The sequence below is a fragment of the Amblyomma mixtum genome, chromosome 2, assembly GCF_055824585.1.
Source record: "Amblyomma mixtum isolate Tamu chromosome 2, ASM5582458v1, whole genome shotgun sequence".
Lineage (NCBI taxonomy): Eukaryota > Metazoa > Arthropoda > Arachnida > Ixodida > Ixodidae > Amblyomma > Amblyomma mixtum.
In genome coordinates this window covers 142,818,926-142,839,087 of record NC_143013.1, presented here as the reverse complement: position 1 = coordinate 142,839,087, position 20,162 = coordinate 142,818,926, and the positions used below count along the sequence as shown (strand labels likewise).

General features: G+C 47.2%; 1 pseudogene; it reads right to left on the bottom strand.

Annotated features, from left to right (window-relative positions):
* Nucleotides 1–332: 332 nt before the first annotated feature.
* Nucleotides 333–2,413, bottom strand: LOC149361111 (uncharacterized; annotated as a pseudogene).
* Nucleotides 2,414–20,162: the final 17,749 nt, after the last annotated feature.

The following is a 20,162-nucleotide window of genomic DNA, read 5'->3' as shown; positions in this document are numbered from 1 at the left end:
ATCTCATAGGCAGGAGTCACCACTGTAGGGAATTTACGGGGTCGCAGTGGAGCAGAAAAACAAGAAGTACAGCGTGGCAGGCCTCTCGAACCGAACAGCCCGTGCCGTGCTTGCGCACCGAGCACTCGTCGTGCAACTTTATTTTCTTCTTTCGCCGTCTGGGAACGCCGATTTTAGCGTATCCGCTTTGGTTGTGCTCTACACTATTATTGCACTTTTACGAACACATGTTGTGACCTTCAACAGGGGCATACACAAAACGTTTTTGACTAAAGCTTTTTATGATAAGAACTATTATTGCATAAATATGTTTTTCAATCATGAACAATTTTTTATTTTGAGTTCAAGATCTCCTGCAGCACTGCCATTTGCACTGCATGAGCTTTGATTTGTGCCTGGTGCCTGTCTACTTTTCTCTGTTCTCTTTCTTCGCGCCAAGTTTCTTTTTCATTGTTGACGTTTCGCGTTTCCTAAAAAAAATGCAATCTCTTGCATGCTAGGTGTGCTCGGGCGCATCTTTCTCTCTGGGAGCACCTTTTATTTTCTTTCCCCTCATCTGATTAATCAGAATATAGCACAGGATCACGAGATGATATATAACTGAGACTTTCGTTGCTGCCAACAGAGCAGCCGACACTTGAAGGAACTGCACTAGCAGTGCTTAACGCGGCCTTTTTGTAAGGAACTTTTCCCACATCTCGCAAAACTTCACGGTCAGTGGTGTCACTGATAACTGTATTGCAGCAAATTGTTCTTCGTACGCCACCGCACAGCGAGAATGTCCTGATGTTGCATTATTCCTATCCTCGTTGCGCTTTCGTTTGGCCAGCGTCTTGATCTTACAATGAACTCCCGTGCGAGTGACTCCAAGCAATCTTTGTATGTCTTGCGCACTCTGCTCGTAGATCATCCTCTTGCTGCGGAAAATCCTTTTAGGCCCCCCTTGTGGTGTGTAACGCACAGGATAGTCCAGAAGCGGATTTGTTTCACCTGTAGTCCTGTAGTCCACGATCCTGTGACAGAATATGGAGATAGAAATTTAGCACATTTGTAGCATTTGATGCTTGCAGTTTGCTTGCTCTGCTAAACGTGCGAAACGCAATCGTACTAATGCTACTGCATGATAAATGTTACAGACTTGCAAGGCTTTGAAAGGAGGTAAATTATTTCAAACCGAATACGCGAGATTTGCACCTAGGGGCTTGTATACATACTATTAGGTGAAGTGATGCTGCTGCTCGACTCCATCTTCAGGCACTGTGTGCAGCTGCACTTGATTTTCGCTTCCTTGGCTTTCTGCTCAGGTACAAAAATTGTAAAACATTTTGATTACTTCCTCGGGCATGGATGACACACAGAAGCCAATTTATGCAAGCTGAGCCTGCCACAGAAATTAACAAAAAAAATCTTCACAATATTAAAAGTGCGTTAACTCCAAACACTGCCAAGAACCAAAAAAAAACCATGTCCCCAGCCCCATGAGCAAGTTTTTAATCCATATAGTTTCATTGCTGAACTTACATAACCGCAATGAATATACTTTCAGTGGTGAGCTGACATAAACGACACAGTTTGTTATAAATCCGGTACTAAATTTCATATGGGATCGCATGCCATTTCGGAGTTTTACTTTTACTGGTGATTTCTCTGCTTATCGTGAGATTTCGATATTTACACACTGCTCCACGTTAGCCTAACAACAAACAGCTGGGCTTTTGTACAATCGGGTTGCAGCGCAAGTTATATACCGGTAGACATTCCGCGTAATCTTGCAATTATATGGTTTTTGGTGGCTCAAACCGCCGCGCGGGATCGGTGCCCATACCTATTTGTGCAAGCAAAAGCCGCCTCTGGCCGCCCTTACTTCCCCTGACACACATGTACCATCGGACGTAGTATGACTTGCAACAGGTATGAGGTGGTACAAGCTCTCGCTACGGAGCAATGGGAGTCGGGCATTGCGGCGAAAGTTCTATTCGTACCTACTGGCGCATTGATATGCTATCAAGCACACATGTCTGGGACACGCCACAACGCATTTCTTAAGTGTACCTAACAAATAAAGGTTGTTTCACGTGCAAAGCGACTAGGCTCGCAATGTCTTCCGCCGCGGCGCAAACCCCTGTTTCTAACGGCCAGAGCGACCAGGTTCCAACGGAGAAGTTGGAAATTTTTCGTCGTAAAATTAGCTTAGACACTAGCATGCGAAACTGCCTTAGTAATGTGTACTTCGAAAGAGCCCTGAGTCACGCACCGAACATCAAGCGGCACAAAGGCTGATAGCGGGAAAAAGCCAACTAAAACAGCGCGTCAATTTAAAGCCACAACGCACTGCGCACGTTCTTCGTATTGCAAACTTACCGTCATGAAGGGAGAAGAACAGCTGCTGAGCTGCGGTCGTGAGGGTGCACATACTAGGAAGCTGTCGGGACGGTACGGATGCTTTCGCTACTTTCACCGGCCCTTCGCAGGCAGGTAACAAAAAATGTCACTCCTGTCCCGTCTTAAAGGCGGTCCAGCCTTGAGAGCGTTGCGGGCATCGGCTGCTTGGCGGCGTTTTGGTCTGAAAAGTAGGCCTCTGGTGCTATTTCCGTCCCTCTCACGGCTCAGAAAAGCACTTGTACGTTGGCCTGGTGAGTCTTGCATCCGCCTCTGATAGGAAGCTGCCCCCGCTACGGTCATCTGAATGGGATAAAGCGATCAGCCGAAGGTACCTTAAGCCATATGAAAAGGGATGCTTACGTGCTATGGATGACGAACGACCAAGCGTAAATCGCGACTAATGAAAAAATGCTTCGAGTTTTTTTTTTCTGCGCAGAGCACAAATTTTTTCCTTTATTCGTTTCTCTCTACAGAGAAAATGGAGCAGGTGCTAAAGGCTCCTGACCTCCTGAAGGTCAGGCGCTAAAGGCTCCGGACCTGACGAAGGCTGCTGCACCAGGCGGCAAAGTTCAGCACGTAGTACTCACATGAACATAACCGTACCATTTGAAGAATCAATGCACTCACAATCAGAATAAATACACAATTATAGAACGAGAACTTTAAAAAACTAGACTATTTTCAATGAACAAGACTGTTTTTAGTATTTGTCCTGAAATACACGTCAAAATGAGATAGCTTAATTCAGTCCAATTCATATTAGGTGACTTATTCAAGATATATGTTTAGAAAAAAAAATATTTACATATGTACACATGCCAAGGTTACCGGGTACATTTACATTCACAAGTAGTCATGACAGTAAGCGTCTAATGCAAGCCAATTATAGGGGTGCCATAAGCATGTTAAAGTCACTAGCAGGGAAGCTCGTGGGCGATGTAAAATGCGATAGCATACCTATTGACAGGAGAGTGAAACGGCAATAGACACATAAAAAAAGGCCTTAGCCCCAGTTAGGGCTAAAAAGCAGAAAAAGACGATCGGTGTTAACAAAAATGAATGAGCATGACCATTGCCGGAGAAACTCTTCCTCTCCCAAGAAAAAGAGTTCTTCGGACAAAAACGCATCAGCTCTCTTCGAAGACGGCCGAGAATAGGCCACACGGTGCCGCGTCGAAAACCACTAGCGACCGCGGCGCATCGGCTGTGGCACAAAGTAAAAAGACCCGCAAAAATTAACAGGCGAGGTAAATGGTCGCGGGAAACGAAGCACGAAATACCTTGCCCCGGAATCCCGCATGAGCCGCACGCCAAAGACACGCGCTACCACGCAGATGACTGTAGCGTGGCGATTAGATTAGGGGAGCGGACAATTCGGGCAGGTACAGGAACATGTTGGGTAGCTGTCATGTCTCATCATTTGTGACCAACAATTTACGAACCACAGCCAGTGTTGACGCTACCTGAAACCCGGTCGCCCTCTTGTGCGAACTCAGAATTTCAATCTTTCGACCAGAAATGTGATTCTTCAAACAACCCCTCGTATTTTCCAATTTTAGAGGGCGCGCATCCTCACCCCACTAAGCGAGAATAACTACAGCCTTTCTCGTCATCCGTAGTTGATGCAAGCGGGACATTCACTGTACGCTCTAAGCAGAAAGTAGTAAAAAGGAGTAAAGTTAAAGGAGTAAAATTGTCCTCTAGCGCACAAGCTTTAAAAAAGGGCATGCGCTAGAGGAGAAATTAGCCCCTTTTTACTCTTATATAGGTGAATTCATGTTTAGAGTGTAAGAAAGGTGCCGCGGTTTCCTGGACGCCTCATAAATGGTGGCATTCGTGCTTGGGCATTGGACGCGTCTTCTGTCTCGTGAACGCTTCTCTGCTTTCTCTTGCTTGTGTTCTTTCAATTAGGCAGCGCTCATGGCCTGCCTGGCTGCTCTTTTCTTAATTGGACGGCACGCGCCTGGCTTCCTTCGTCGCTTTTAGTGCTTTGTGAGCCGCCGCACTCTACCATGTTTGTTTATAGCGTCGAGCATTGGGCTCTCCGTTTTTCTGTACATTTCTCGTCTACACGCCGTAGTACTTGTCAGCTATTCCGCGGATTTACAAACATTCGCGGCACGGAACAAAAGAATGAACTATGACAAAGAGCACTATTTAAGACAGATTGTACTGCAGGCTAACGGAACACATAGCGGGGAGGCTGTGGCAATGGCTCTGTGCTGCAAGGCAGCAGGAAACGACTCCACTCTATCTACGTTAGCGCTGGTTCAAGCCCTACTCTGAATTTCTGAGGTGGTGTTTTTTGCACCTTTATACTATTCAGACGCAGAATTTTCGAAGTTTTCGGATAATTCATACTGCATGATCACTCTCAATTTTGGCATGATTTCAGCTTCAGGCTTGCCGTGGTGTGCAGGCGATGTTGATATTAATTTATACTGAAAGCGAGCTAAAAGGACTTCATGCTTAAAACCGTTCGACATGACTGCCAGACCAGCCCTAAGGAAAGCGAGTGCACAAATATCTTAAGCTTCTGAAGTTACTCCATTGGACTGCTTCAAGCTGACACATAGGACACTCCGTTTTCTATGAAGTAAGCAGCTTGTTGTATATTTTTTTATTTTACCACTAGACAAGGAAGCGAGGGAGGAGGGTTAAAATTCCTGTACTGGCTACAATTTGACTTTTTGTTCTTTAAGTGAACTTTTAAGGGTGAGATCAAATTATTTAGACGTTTAGCGCGAATGACCCGTTACACGTGCGTTACTAGTCTACCCAAGGATTTGGACTTTCCAAAGCACAGAACAAACTTTGAAGTTGGCCTTAGTAAAGTAAAAAATGATCCAAAAGGCGCAAATTTCTGCCCATCTTCCTTACTCTGCAGTTAAATGTACCACTAGTTCGGGACTAACAGCGTTATATATTTACTACAATTGTATTTTGGGGTTCTGTAATGCAAAATTTAAAAGTGTTTGTTGCGGCCTGTTCCTATCGAGGTTTTATTTTAGCAGTAAGCAACAAAAGGCTCAAAACGCCTAAAAGCCGGGGAGAAGAGATGCATACGAGTTGGTCATAGCAAAAGCCCAGAAAGAAGCTGAGGACATCTGATAAACGCGGCAAATTTAAGGGACAGCCGGGAATTTTGGCCCAGTATCAAAAAAAGGCGCTGGCTCCCTTGGCTACCGGAAGAGGTGCAATTTAGAAAAAGGTGTCTTATCAAAACTTTCGTCGGGAACACTTATGCGTCAGGTACAACTGCACACTACTGGATTATTTTAAGCTTACTGTGTTCCTTCACAAAGTCCTTTCATCTTTTCTCGCTCGCGATTTTTTCCAGCTCATGCGGTTAGATTGGGCGATTACATTTTGATGCGAAAAGCTTCACTAGGCTCGTCAACACCGAACTTTACGTGAGCCACACAGCTGCGCATGCGCGAAACCGAGTGACGTCACGCGGCGCGCAGGTGGCCGCTGCTGCCACAGCCGTCGTCGCCGCCGCGCTCTGACTCCGTGGCCTGACCATTTACCGCCGCCGCACGCTACTGCGCATGTGCGCCACCGCTTCTCATCCTCGCCACCGTTTGACTTTTGGCCGCAGCCGCGGGTAGTGTGCATTTGAAAGGAGGGGTATATAAGGCACTCTTGCCCGTAGAACAGGCGCAGACACTCGCCATGGAAGGAGAGGAAGAAGCAGCAGTCAGATGGCGCAGAAACACCGATCAAGAAGTGGTAGCTTGGGAGTTGGCTGAAAAGCAGCGAGAGCTTTTCGCTTCGAGATATCCAGGCTTAACCTTAGCTAAGCCACAGCCAATTTTTTACCCTTATTTACTATATTATACGTCATCGCATGATTATATGCATAACCTGTGTTGCTGAAAATAATGGTTGTAAGAGAGGTTCTGGTCAACTGAGTCGCTTGGTTAAAAATGCAATCACTAGCACTGTAGCTCCTTTCGCCAGCAGAACCCTTGGAAGCACCAATACTTGCAAGGCGGTTTTCATGCTGATGTCTATACTTCCTGAATTTTATCTGTTGCTAGCAGAGTTCGTAGCCCCGGTCATTATTGAGTTCCATGAACTCGACACGTTTATACGGGCTTTTTACACAAATGCTTGCTCGTTGTTCACGTGCTTTACGGCAATTTAGCCTTAAAGGCCTACTTGACCGAAACTTTACTTCGGCTAATTTTGCGCTCGATATAGTGTGCATGTTATTAACAATATTTATATTTAATATTAGGGCTGTGAAGCGTCTAGAATTTTAGTTAGAAGCGTTCAAAAACCTCTGTAGCAGACGACGCAGACCCCTAGCGGTGTGCTGAACAACTAACAAACCTGACCGGAAATGACGCACATTTGAGACACCGGCATCGCCGGCTCGCCAGTTTCAGGCGTTCTGAAGTGAGTGCGCGCCCCTTGTAAGCTCTTCTTCTGGCGCGTTTCTGGCTGTTTTCACCGCGAAGCTCGATGGTATCCGAGAAAAATAAACTGCTGGCATCATGTAGACGAAGTGCATGGCCGCGGAAGGGAATACGAGGAATGCGGAAAGCACCATGTATACCTCTCGGCCACTGCCCTTCACCCCCGATCTCGAAAGCTGGTGTCAGCTGTCTGGAGCTCAGGTTTTAACGTGAATTCCCCTCTCTTCTTCAAAAAAGATAATGGTGGGTGACTGACGCTTCTGCCTCGCGCTAACCCCTTTTGTGGGTTGGGCTTTGTCAATAGACCTGTCCCGGTCTACATCATGCATCAGCCTACGTCTTTCTAGCCCGATCGGCAAAGCATGCCACGAACCGAAGGCTTCGAGGCGTCTCAATCGGGAGAATAAAGAGGAGGGAGGAACCGCTTGTCACAAGCTAGCTAAGCCGGTCCAGAAGTTAAAGTGGACGGCTTTGCTCATCGAGCAACGCCCTTTTGACGGCACGTTATTTACACCAGGCAGAAGTCTAGGAGAGGTCTGGTTCGTCTGAAAAGGAATCAACATATGCACACCCGTTTATTGCAGGTACAGCTCTGCCCAATGCGCAATAATGCCGTCGTGCGCCGAGTGTATCTGCTGCCTCGAAGATTTGCAGGCCGGGCTGAGAATCCTGGAAGGCCACACAAGCGTTACTGAAAACGTCGACTTTCTTACTACCTCACGCCATTCACACTTGAGGTCGATTACAGGAAGCTTCAGCGTTGCCATTCGAGGCGCGTCTCCAATACCCCAGAGAACTGCACGCATGTTATTTGAATGATAATCTTTTCAAAGAATTCTGATTTTATTCACTAGGGTAGGGGTGCGGGCTAGTTGGTGATCAATAACATATAAATACCATAACATATAAATATCAAATTTATATGTTTGGTTAGAGACACCTACGGTAATTTGCGCGGTGGGCGTACACGGCCGACTGGGGTTCGGCAACCACGTCGTTCTGCCCAGCTGTGTGGTTTGAAAAGATTAGAAAAACCTTTCCGTCCCGGCAGTACACGGGCTTTAAGTGGTTCTAGGTAAATACTGTAATGAACGCAACGCATAAGTTTTTGTTCATTTGAATCGACATGTATTTCGCAACGCGCAGTGGCTTGCCCGACCGAGGCGCGCAAAGATGAACCAGCCCACCATCGGCCCCGCACTGATGCCACGGTCCTCGAAGAGAAAAATATATATTTATTTTGCAACACAAATTTTGCTTCTGGCATATTCTTTCGCTTAACTCAGCACTTAATTCTCTTCAGCTCTCTTTTTACACATCCATCTGTTTTTATTGATTTAACTGGCGTTCACAGCACCTGTTCCAAATTTCTGTGCACAGGCAGGAATACCTTTCGACGGGGGATAAAAATGAGAAGGAAAAGGAGAAGGCAGGTCATTTATTTTATCAAGACAACAACCATATTGCACGCACAGCAGAGCGCACATGTGCTGTTGGCACGCGCGTGCCCGCTCAGAAAAGCCGACTTTATAATACAAGCACTTCTACTTGGCCTCCATTTGAATATGCTTCCTTCCTCCGCTATATCCGAACTTTGCACAAGCTGTAATCGAATACTGCCAGGCAACCAGCGCTCACAAGCATTGCGGCGCGATCATCTTCACTGAGGTTGAGCCAGGACTTTTCTAGTCTACTACAGCAAATAAAACACGTTTAAAACTTTCTAGGGCGTTTCATCCGTTTCAAGATGTGTGCTTTCACATATAACCAGTATTTATCGCACAAAGTGCTGCACGCGCTACCGCTACCAGCGCTTTGCTCGAGCCGCAACGAGCAGACGCTCCGAACCCGTCTGGAGTAGTCTCAAACATGCGTCACTTCCGGCCGGCGGCAATGGCGCCGGTTTTTCCAGTTTCGGTATTGAAAACTCCGATTTTTGCGTGCCTTTTTCACCGTAACTGCTTGAAACTGAAGCCTAATGTTTTGTGGTTAGCATAATACGGGGGTGTACTATGAAAAAACAACCTTTTTACGGTTTGAAAAATTTCGGTCAAGTAGGCCTTTAAGCAAAACGGAACAAAAATCCCGGTGCTGTGAGCAAGGAATATACTTTGACGATGCGCAGATGTTTGAATCTTGCTCTGCCCTGTCCGCGGGATAGCTGTTTGGTGCGCTATGTTTTAAAAGATGTTGTCTCGCAATATTCAGGCATAGACTTTGAAACTGCGGCTATTTCATGGGCTCTAGGTAACCTGTGAAGCAAGCGACCAGCAGCTAATAAGGGTATAGTTGAGCATGGCTGCAAGAAATTTGAGCACAAAAACACAAGAGCACCATGGAACCGTAAAATTTTTACGTAGACCTAATGGGCGAACTCCAGTTTGGGCTAGTTGGGTCATGATTCACAAAGACAATGCCGCGAAATACGGGGACAAAAGAGAAACATACACTCCAGGACCAGGCGCTGGTCCTGCCGTGTACGTTTCTCTTCTGTCCCCGTATTTCGCGCCGTTTTCTTTGTGAATTAGGAAAGGACTTGGTCGCCAAGGCCTTCTCGGCGTAGCTATGTAATAAAACTTCAGATGATGGATTGCTCTCTTTCGGGCATACGTTTGTTTTCGTATTCTGCTGCACAAAGAATATCTAGGGATACTTATAAGCGTGCCGGCTTTTAGTTTCTCCGGCTGTGCTTCCCACGTGTGTTATTCGCAATAAACAAATATATATGACTTCTTCGTTAGTGGTTCGTATATTCCCAAGCTACTATAAAGGTATTTAAGATCTTTAATCACGGTGCTGTTCTTCAGTGCTTCTATATCGCAGCATATAAGGGCTTTTGTGCTGATGTCCCCACTGAAGAGACAACTCAGAATAAAAAATGAAGCCACCCCTAAGGATGATGGCCTTGCCACGAAGATCAAGGCAAAGACCACCAATTTTACCGGCATTCTTTGCCTTCTTCGTACGCCGACAAAGATTCTAAAGCTCTTGCTGAGACATCATTAGCGTTCACCCTCTTGTCCGCGATCGTATTGTCGATCACACACTCTGCCTCTCCTCGGGGAGCCGAAAGCGTGAGCCACATGCCAGCCGCTTCTGGGTTGATAAAGCGCGGTTCCCTTGGGAGCACCTTTCCCGCGTCGTAATGGCTGCCCCGCCATTTGTCTCGCCGGCTGGCACCAGCAGATGGTTTTTGCTGTTAGTAGTGGCTGCCGCCTTCACCGAACGGGCAAGGCACAAGAGAGGCGTAGAAAAAGCAGGGAGCCCTTCGGAAGTCGCTCCGAGCAGGACTGTGCCACTTTGAAAACTCCAAAGTGTTCACCGAAGAAACGCTAGCATTTGGAAAGCGCAATCGAGGACGGCGCACTAGAATTCAAGGCGTGAAGTGCTTTGTAACAAAACGAAACCAACTCCAACTGTTCACATTGAGAGAGATTATGAAATAACTCTGATTTAGTGGAGATATTAGCATCCCTGGATGTCCTGCGTAAGTTCATCTTGTTAGACGAATACACAAAGGTGCTATGGCCAGATGCTGCATACCTCAATTTATTTCATAAAAACGTTAATATCAGGTGTTCCAGTAGATCTTGCTTGGGTACGTGTTTTTCAGTAAGAAAAAGACATAGCTGTTAAATCGCTATATGTAATCACATATATGTATATATAGCGCAATATGTAATCGCTATATGTAATCACATATGTAATCGACTAAGGTGTAGACGGTAAACGAGGAAGCTGCTCTTTAGAAGAAATCGTTTACTGTAACAGCGAATTATCCGGTGCGAGATTCTTCGTCGACAGGAGGTGTACGCGTGAAATTTACTGGAGGACAGCGTGGAGAATCCTAGGACGGCTCACGGATGATGCTAGTCATCATCATCATCATTAATCTGACAACGCCCACAGCAGAGCAAATGCCTCTCCCATGTCTCTCCAATTAACCCTGTCCTTTGCCAGTTGCGGCCATCGTATCCCCGCAAAGTTCTGAAGCTTATCCGCCCACCTAACTTTCTGCCGCCCCCTCCAACGTTTTTCTTATCTTGGAATCCACTCCATTACCTTTAAAGACCAGCGGTTATCTTGCCTTCGCATTACATGCCCTGACCAAGCCCATTTCTTCCCCTTGATTTCAACTAGGATGTCATTAACCCGAGTTTGTTACCTAACCCACTCCGCCCGCTTCCGATCTCTTAACGTTACACCTATCAATTTTCTTTCCATAGCTCGCTGTGTTGTCCTTAACTTAAGCTCAACCCTCTTTGTTAGCCTCCACGTTTCTGCCCCATAGGTTAGTACCGGTAAGATACAGCTGTTGTATACTTTTCTTTTGAGAGATATTGGTAAACTGCCATTCATGATCCGAGAGAACCTGCCATATGCGCTCCACGTCATTTTTATTTTTCTGGTTATTTCGCTCTTATGATCCGGATCAGCGGTCACTACCTGCCCTAAGTAGACATTCTCTTACTACTTCCAGCACCTCGCTACTAATTGCGAACGGCTGTTTTCTTGCTAGGCTGTTGAACATTACTTTGGTTTTCTGCGTGCTAATTTTTGGGCCCACCGTTCAGCTCTGCCTGTATAACTCATTGATCATGCTTAGCAGCTCATGTCCTTAGTGGCTTAGCAAGGCAATGTCGTCTGCGAATGGCAAATTACTCAGGTATTCTCCATTAACTCTTATCCCCAACTCTTCCCATTTCATGCTAGTAGCACTGTTTAGTAGTATGCTGGCTATTGAACCTTCGCTGTTAAACGTGTCACCACTTCCACCCTTAATCGAGCTGTTCGCCATGCTTGTCTGCTTGGCTGCTTGCACACCTTGATGAGCCACCGCCAGCAGGACGGTGGCAGGAAAAGCAATAAGTGCAGCCCAGCCCCCATGCAGGCCGGAGCTGAGCGCCGAAGGGAAGTAGCTCTAAGAGCAGCGACCACCACTACGGGCACCGTGGCACGGGACGGAGTGGGCTTGCGTCGTTGACCCACGCCTGAATGAGCGTATTTCCATCCACTTTTTTCCTCCTCTCCTCCCCGCATTCCGAATAAAAAGTAGCATGAAAGTAACATTTCTTGTTTCGAGAGCGTGAAAGTTTCGAAACAAACGTATAATTAATTGACTTCAAAAGCAGATGCAACATATTCACGCGTAGTACATTTCTGTGCTATTTGACAGCAGTTGGCTATAGAGCATACAGGAATCACGTTAGATACAAATTTCATTTGAATTTTTTTAAGAACCGTACGTTTAACCTGCTTCTAGCCCGCGAAATTTATTCTTTCCAGTAAAGTTTTCAAAAAGTCATCAATTCTTTGGTGGAACCAACCTTGAAGCTTTCTTAATTCTGAAACGTTTGGCGCAGATGGAAATGGTGCGCCATTTATACCAAACTGACCAAACAGAGTGACTTTTTCACAAGTGGTATGGGTTCTTCCATTAAAAGCTAGCTTAAGTTTTCTGTGTTCATTCCCTTGAAATTATTCGAGCTACTTTGCCAGCTACTCAACCGTCACAAACATAGCGCTTTTGATAATAGTTGTTCATATTCAAACTGCACTATTCTGGAAATTTTGCAACAGCGCAACACAACGAGGACAAGAGTGAGGAGTTACACAAAGACGGCGCTGAAAGACGGCGTGTCACTTCTCGCTTTTGTCCTGGTTGTGTTGCGCTGTTGCAAAATTATGAAGCAGTAAAAACTTGCCCGAAAATCCGTTCTTCTACTGTTCTTCACACTAACACGTTTACAGGTATAAAGAGCGTTAGCCTTTCGGAAGAGCAAACACACAATGACCTGAGAGTTGCTAATAAGAGGAAATTAAGCGGCTTGAGCCTGATGTGTAAGACAAGTTCTCTTACGCCATCACTTGTTTTCATTGAAGGCCAAGTATTGTAGAGAAGGATTCCGCGAGCCATGATGGCGCGCCACTAATGACGCACCAAAAGTCGGTATAAAAGACACCTGGGGCATGTATTCTATAAGTTGTCCTGTTTCCGCTGTCCATTTCGCGTCCATTCGGTCCTCTGTCTGCAGTCAGTCAGATACGCCAGCGGCTTTCCAACGTCTGTGGCAAGCGACCCTGCCATTGGGTAGTTGGCAACCGGACCTTACCTTTTACTGCTCGTCGTAGCCAATGTCAGCCAATGGTCAGGTCCTGTGCATCGCTTTTGACAGTAAGTGTGCTGCGATGCACCTCACGATTGGCAGCATACTGCATCCATATCAGCCAATGGTAAGCTCCGGTCACCAACCAACCAATGGCCAAGTCGCTAGCCACAGACGTTTGAAGGCTGAGGATATATTTGAGTGAGCACTGAGAGAGAACCCAATGGACTCGAAAAAGATAGCGGGAAACGGAGAGCGTATAGAATAGCACCCTGCTTATTCAGTACCAACGAAAGCTCGAAGAGCTAGTTGCTGGCCTAGTTGGTACTGTTGCATCGTGGTGGAGCAGCGCAAAGGACGGGACACAAGAAACAAGGAAGGACCTGTGTACGTCCTTCCTTGTTTCTTGTGTTCCGTCCTTTGTGCTGCTCCACCAAGAAGAAAGCTCGAAAGGGCCTATGAAATTTAGTGGCAGAGCAGAGCAGGCAATTTAGGCGCTCTAGAGCGCAATGCTCTGGGGTCGTACTCCATAAGATGTCCATTTTAAAATGACCACTTCGCACCCGTCTGGTCCTCTGTCTTTGGTCACTTGGATACACCGGCGGCTTTCTAGCGTCTGGGGAGAGCAAACCGGCCATTGGGTACAAGGCGACCCGACCTTACCGTTGGAAGAGGATTCTGGTGTGGGCTAGTTGGTTCATGCTTAATAAACAGATTCACAACAGCGCTACGGAACGAGGACAGAAGAAACACGAAAAACACAGGACAGCGCCCGTCCTGTGTTTTTCGTGTTTCTTCTGTCCTCGTTCCGTAGCGCTGTTGTGAATCTGTTTATTAAGCTTACCGTTGGCTGGATATCATTATTAATGGCAGCCTGTGAGAACGCCCGGTCGCCTGCTGCTGACAGAGCTCTGCGACGCAACTCATCAGTGGCTGCATATCGCCGTCAGTGACAGCCAATAGTCCGGTTCGGTTGCAAACCGCTCAAGGGGGTCACTTTCCATAGACCCTTGGAAGCCACGGGCGTGTCTGAGTTACCAGTGACAGAGGACCAGACGGAGGAATGGTCATTTCAAAAGGGACACCTTATAGAATACGACCCCTCGTTACAGCAAAAGGGGCGTTACCTTATGAACGTGGCAAAAGAAAATTACGCTGTAGGGCGAATGAGATGGTCCGGGTCAAATAAGGGCTCGAAGCGCTACAAGAAACCAGGCTGCTCACGTAGCAGCCATTCACGCTAAACACCTTTTCCATCTTCGGAGGAACCATTTCCATCATCTGTCTTCCGCCTGTTAATCCCGCCCTATCTTCCGTGCACGTCGCGATGGCTGCGCTGGCCGCCAACAGCGAGACCGCGCCCCAGAAGCGCTCACCCTCTTCGCTGCTTTCACTGCTCTCAGCAAGTCTCATCGACGTAGCAATTACGCGCGCACTCTCTAAGCAAGTTCACTCATGCGTAGTTGCGGTACCCCCGCATGCACCTAGACGGCAGGAAAAGAGAGCATCACGAGCATTGCGCCCACTTAGAAGGTCAGTAAGGAGCTCTAGGGCCCCACAAACCTTCATCTCAAATTAAAGAGGAAAGTAGAAAATACTAGAGGGTAAAAAAAAGCAAGTGCTTGTTTGGCTGCGTCACAGACGGCAGTTTGGTTTCGGCTGTCGAAATGATTGCAAACGTAGCTGCTCTGAGGTTAATAAAATGCAGGCAAGATTTTTCAAGTACTTGGTTGACAATGTTAGAAACAGGATGCATAATAATGCTAGCCTTAGGTACTGATGAGCAAATCTATAAAATATCTATGTAATAGTTACTCTCATTTCGTCTACTGCTAGACCACTATACTCCTTTCTGTACATGACACAATGTACTAGCTTACACTTGAGCGTACCACAAAATGCTTCGCGTTTAACTAGAGTAGCAGGAAAAAGATATACACTTACCTACGTACGACGTGCAATCAAATACTGGCTTAACTTTTGTGGTAGTCAACCCAGAAGCGCTAAGTCTGATCTTCCTTCTTAACTAGCATGGCACGGGATGCCCACGGGCTATTCGAAGGCTCGATATTGTCGTTGGCCGCCATCTCGTAGATCTCCCGACGGTACGGCCTCCTGTGTGTAGGACTGGCATCGCCGGTGTCAATCCGTGGAGTCACAACGGAGTTTGTCCCAGAGGACGAGCACCAAAGTAAAAACTGCCACTATAGGACACCAAAAGGTGGTGCAGATCTTCAACATACTTGGGGCTCAGATCTTGTGCAATCATCCGGGAAATAAGAGATAGACCAGAGATGGGTGGCAGAGGGGCAACAGAGGGCGGATCAGGTGTTAGGGTAGAAATTGTGCAGTCGGCAGGAGACCTCAAATCAGCAATCGAAATGCCTTTGTGAAGATTTTACGACGACAGGCTGAAGTTAAGGACAGGAAGGTAGGTGCCACAATGGCTGAGGCGCACGAAGAGGTGCGGGAGAACGACATTAATAATGTCATTAATATCACTAATCAATAACATTAATTGACAATTATTGACAAATAATGATTAATGATAATGTCATTAATCAGTTAATCCCATTATTAATGTCATTCATCAATAATAATGGTAATAGGGCAAATGACGTAATCGTGTTTAGGAAATGGTAGAAAAGGCGACACAGGGAGGAAGGCAGGAGAGTCACGTGGCAGGCGAGTGAACTCCATGGAGCGTAGACGGGTAGGGCTGGAGGAGCCGCGAGCCATAAGGACAAGTGAAGTCGAAGAAGGCCGGTGGAACAGTCTACAAGGGCAGAGAGGGCTGTTGAGAAGTCGAGGCCTAGGATCACGTCGTGTGGGCACCGGGGAACGAAGGTGAACAGAACCGGGATGTGATGACCGGCCACAGTTACTGAGGCAATACAGATTCCGGTAAAGGCAGCAGTACTGCCATCGGCGACACAAACTTTGGGCGAAGCAGCAGGTGTAAGCAGTTTCTTGAGGCGGTGGCGAATAGATGAGCTGAGTACTGATACTTGGGCACCAGTGTCAGTGAGCGCTGGGACGGGAACATCATCCACGAAGACGTTGAGGAGATTACGCGGACGTGCAGTGGTCAATAGAGGATTTGCAGTCCGGGCCATTAACGCAGCTCCACTTCCGTGAGCTACATCGGCTAGTTTCCCAAGGAGCGGTCGGCGAAAGATGGGGAGGCGCTGCGGCGAGAAAGAGGGGAACGAGAACTGCGGTTTTGCGAAGGTCAGCGGCTGGATATATGAACAGGCAGAGATGTCTCGGAGCGGGGCGCCTCATTGCCAGACAAGAAACATCGAGGCCCGCAGTAGCCACGACGATCAACGTAGGAGAACGGGTAGGCAGGAGGGTACCAACGGCTGCTGCACTGGCAAGAGATGTAACCGATCCGCAAGCACGTGAAACAGACCGGCCGATCGTCAGGGGTGCGCCACTCCGCAGGATTGCGGTACCGATAAAGGATCCTGAAGGTGTTGGTGGGCATAGCCGTAGCGACCACAGGAAGGACGGGTCTTGAACTCAGGTTTTCCTGTGTGCGGCTAAAGGGCATGCCCATGTAGCAGCCTCTTGACGAAGAGCGGCCTGAATAAGAGAGGTATTGGCCAGCGTGTTGTGCGGCAAAGGCGGTGTAGAGGCAAATGGAGTCAGGGCCTTTAGTGCACGGAGCACACTCCGAGTCAAACTGTAGATGCTTGAAGACTGCCGTAGGGTGGGTAGATCCTCGCACGAGGAACTGACAGCTGTGTTTGGTAAACCGTCAAAGCATTGCGCAATTAACAGGTGTTTGCCCTGTTCGAAAGGTCGGCACGCCTGTAGGACGGAATGAACCGTGGGGCAGTCTTTACAGACGAGAACGTTGAAGGCATCGTGAGCAATGCTTTTTAGTGCGTACCCCGCCTTAAATGCCTCGGACATTTCTTGATCAGCTTTTCTGCTCACGGCCAAGACGTCCTGAAAATACGAAATGTAAGATTCATTAGACGTTTGGGCGCGAGTAGCAAGTTCCTTCTTAGCGACGCGCTGCCGTCCAACGGGCCTCCCAAAAAGTCTCGGAGCTTATGTTTTCATATGTGTCAGGATGTAAGAGCTTCTTCGTGGGATTCGAACCATACGCGTGCGGTTCCGGCAGGATAAAATAGTAAGTTCGCATGCATAAGCGTAGCGTCCCAGCCTTTATGCTGGCTGGCATGCTCATAAAGCGAGAGCCAGTCTTCGAGATCGACGTCATCGGTGCCGCAGAAGGTGCCCGGGTCGCGGGAGTGGGTCACAACGATAGTCGGTGCTGTTGGCGTGGATGGAGCCGTTTCGGTAGTAGTTGCGACTGCACCAAAGTGACGATCACTGTGTATATCCAGCTTGTGGGAGTGACCGGTGATCACGCTACCCAGCACCTCACAGCAAATGTTGCGGGGAGGTCTCTACAAACAATTGTGCAGCTCGGAGAGGTACTCAACGACCTGGTGCTTTCAGAACGCTCACACACACTCTCAGCGTCGTAGTCTTGAAGAACACCGATAGTCACTTCGTTGTCAGCGGGCAACAATGTCACTTCGACCAATCGCGGGTTTGGTGACGCCGGCACTTTTTGGGCGACACCGGGTTTACCTAAAGATGAGTGATTTAATGCTTTGGCATTAAAAATTTTCTTTGTAATTAATGGGAATCTGTGGGATGGAGAGTTCTTAACTGTCAATCCACCAGGGAGTTCGACTGCCGCGGCCTGAAGTTTAGGTACAATTTCGGCGCCGGCTTCCTTTCCCGATGAAGCTAAATGCTTGTTGCAGCCAATTTCGTCAAACAGTAGCTGTTTCCAGTACTGCTGTTATGTTGTTTGTGGTCACCAGCGCTGAGGTGTTCGGAAAAACTGCGATGAAGGGGGTGCCAATGAAATAATAACTGACGCTCACGTGCAACTTCAGCTGCCAAGTGGTCAGGCGTATAAGATAGCAAGACAGAATGAGCGGCGGCCATGTCGTGGCATTAAAGTGAGCTTAACCTAATACGCTTCATTTGCATGCCGCGAAAGGATAGAACAGGCATGAAGCAATTTGATGTCTTATGTTTCTATGATAGTGTTTTTGTCTACCATGTAACTGTTCTTCACCAACAATAATTTAAATTTCAATTTTTTTTTTAAGAAAGCGCACTGACAATCGCTCTGCCCTTTAGTCTCGCTCGGTTTGCCATCCGAGCTCCTTCCTTAGTCTCTTCCTGCCCCTTTGTACAGACACGCACAGAGAGAAAAAACCACAGCCTCACTCACAACTATTTGCTCGTACTGCGCGAACGGTCCTAGGCTCGGTTATGTTATTGGCTATAAGAAACCAAGCCTTGATGCTGGATGCGCGCTCCACAGAGAGCATCGCTCCACGGACTTCAAATCGAAATGTTCTCTTAACTCCTGGTCGTCATAATAGAAGAGGATGAGCTTGAAAAGAATTCAAAAAATAAGAGAAAGCTCTCTCACAGATCGACAGGTGAGGGCCCGCCGAAACTGACACGATCAGATACAGAATTCATAACGGCAGCGCCTCATCTTCTCACGCGAATATTGCTTGCTACCCTTTAGGACAGCTCCACTCAGAGTGCGTCTGAGTGGAGCTTGCGTTACCCGCCTCACAATTTTGTCTTGTCGTGAAAACATTTTCTTTGCTACATGAAGCGGAGGTCATTCGGGCGCCTTCTTTTCTTGAACGGGTGCCTTGGAAAGCCGCGGCGGATGTAGGCACAGAAACTCTGGTGGCACAAAAGATATCGCCTTTCCCGTGGCAGCAGAAATTTTAAAACAAGCACCATGTTCAAAACATATACGAAATATTACTTCGGCATATTGTTTTAAACAAAAACCAGTCAGCGCCTGTATTGCCATGTTCTGTTTTCGTCTTCGTCGTGTCGCGCTTCTTCCACAAACCATGCATTAATTCCAACCGTGGGCAGTATTCCGGGCAAAGTTGTCGGGCAGTGCACGGATGGCCTTTCGAAAGTAGCATTCGCTATAAAGAGGGGTTTTATCGAAAACGCGATTCCTTTTCTATTCAGGATTCAAGCAGTCTGGCAATGAGAGCACTTTACCCTTCAAGGGAGACCATGGACCGCCCACTGCAAGGCACGCGCAAGCGATAGAGCAGTGCTGGGTCTTACAGAATCATTATTAACTTTATTTACAATTTTTATTACCTTCTATACACTCCTGCAGCATTTCGTTAACTTTTAGACTCTATCAACTTTCATAATTACAGATTTCCTAGGAAATCACGTTTTGTACGTACTTCTGTCAGTAGGAAGTTCCTGGAAATTAAACTTTTACAATGTGTGCGCATTTGTTTACACAAAGCTGGTAGAATGTTACTTTTTCATATAGTACTATAAGCGGGAAGTTACTAGAAAATCTTGAAGCAGTTTGACACATCTAGAGAAATAAATGGCCAAACTGTAGGCTGTTTAAGATGAATAAAACTGCCTTGTTCACATAACCGAGACAACTTACCTGTGTACATGGTGAAATTTGTGGGAGCCAGGTAGCAATCCGCCTTTGAAATTTTCTTCTGCTGGTAGGGTACTACGCCGGATGGAAAGACCTGCTCCGTATAGCTCAGTGCGGAGCTTTCGCTGCGGAATACGTTTTATTTGCGTTGCTTCTTTTAGTTCTACCGAGGATGACTTGTCCTAGACCGCACCTAGCCCCTGACGGATTTCTAAGCTTAATAATGGCTGAGTACCAAGACCGAGGCGAACACGAATAGGCTCGCTTTGAAAACGGTTTAGAGCACTCGCCCGTTTGGCGTTGTTGCTTGGAAAAGTGAAAAGCGTCGGGACGAAGTCTACGTCTCGTTGTGACATCCGGGTTTTTTCTGCCCTTCGATAAAAGCTTTCTTCATGAAGTGCGCACGTCTTTATCCTCAGTATCTTTTCCGTAGCTGTCACAAAGTGATCCCGGCACAGTCTTGACGTGACGGCTCCAAAGGGCTGCCGTGATCGTCTAGCCGGTGAACAGCTTCCCAATCCACTTGCGCAGTATAACCGCAATTAAGCTTAAGTGCGGTCACTGAGCATAACTGCGGTCATCGCGAATCAGCGGTCACTTGTGTGCAAGGAACGAAGTGATGCGGTGATTGATAAATCCACGCTGCGCTTGAAAATATCTTACAACGCAATATACAACGCCCCCCTCAAGCCATCAGCGCTTACCCGACATCTGTACGGCGGCTCGTAAATAGCAAGCTGGGATAACGGAGTGTAAAAT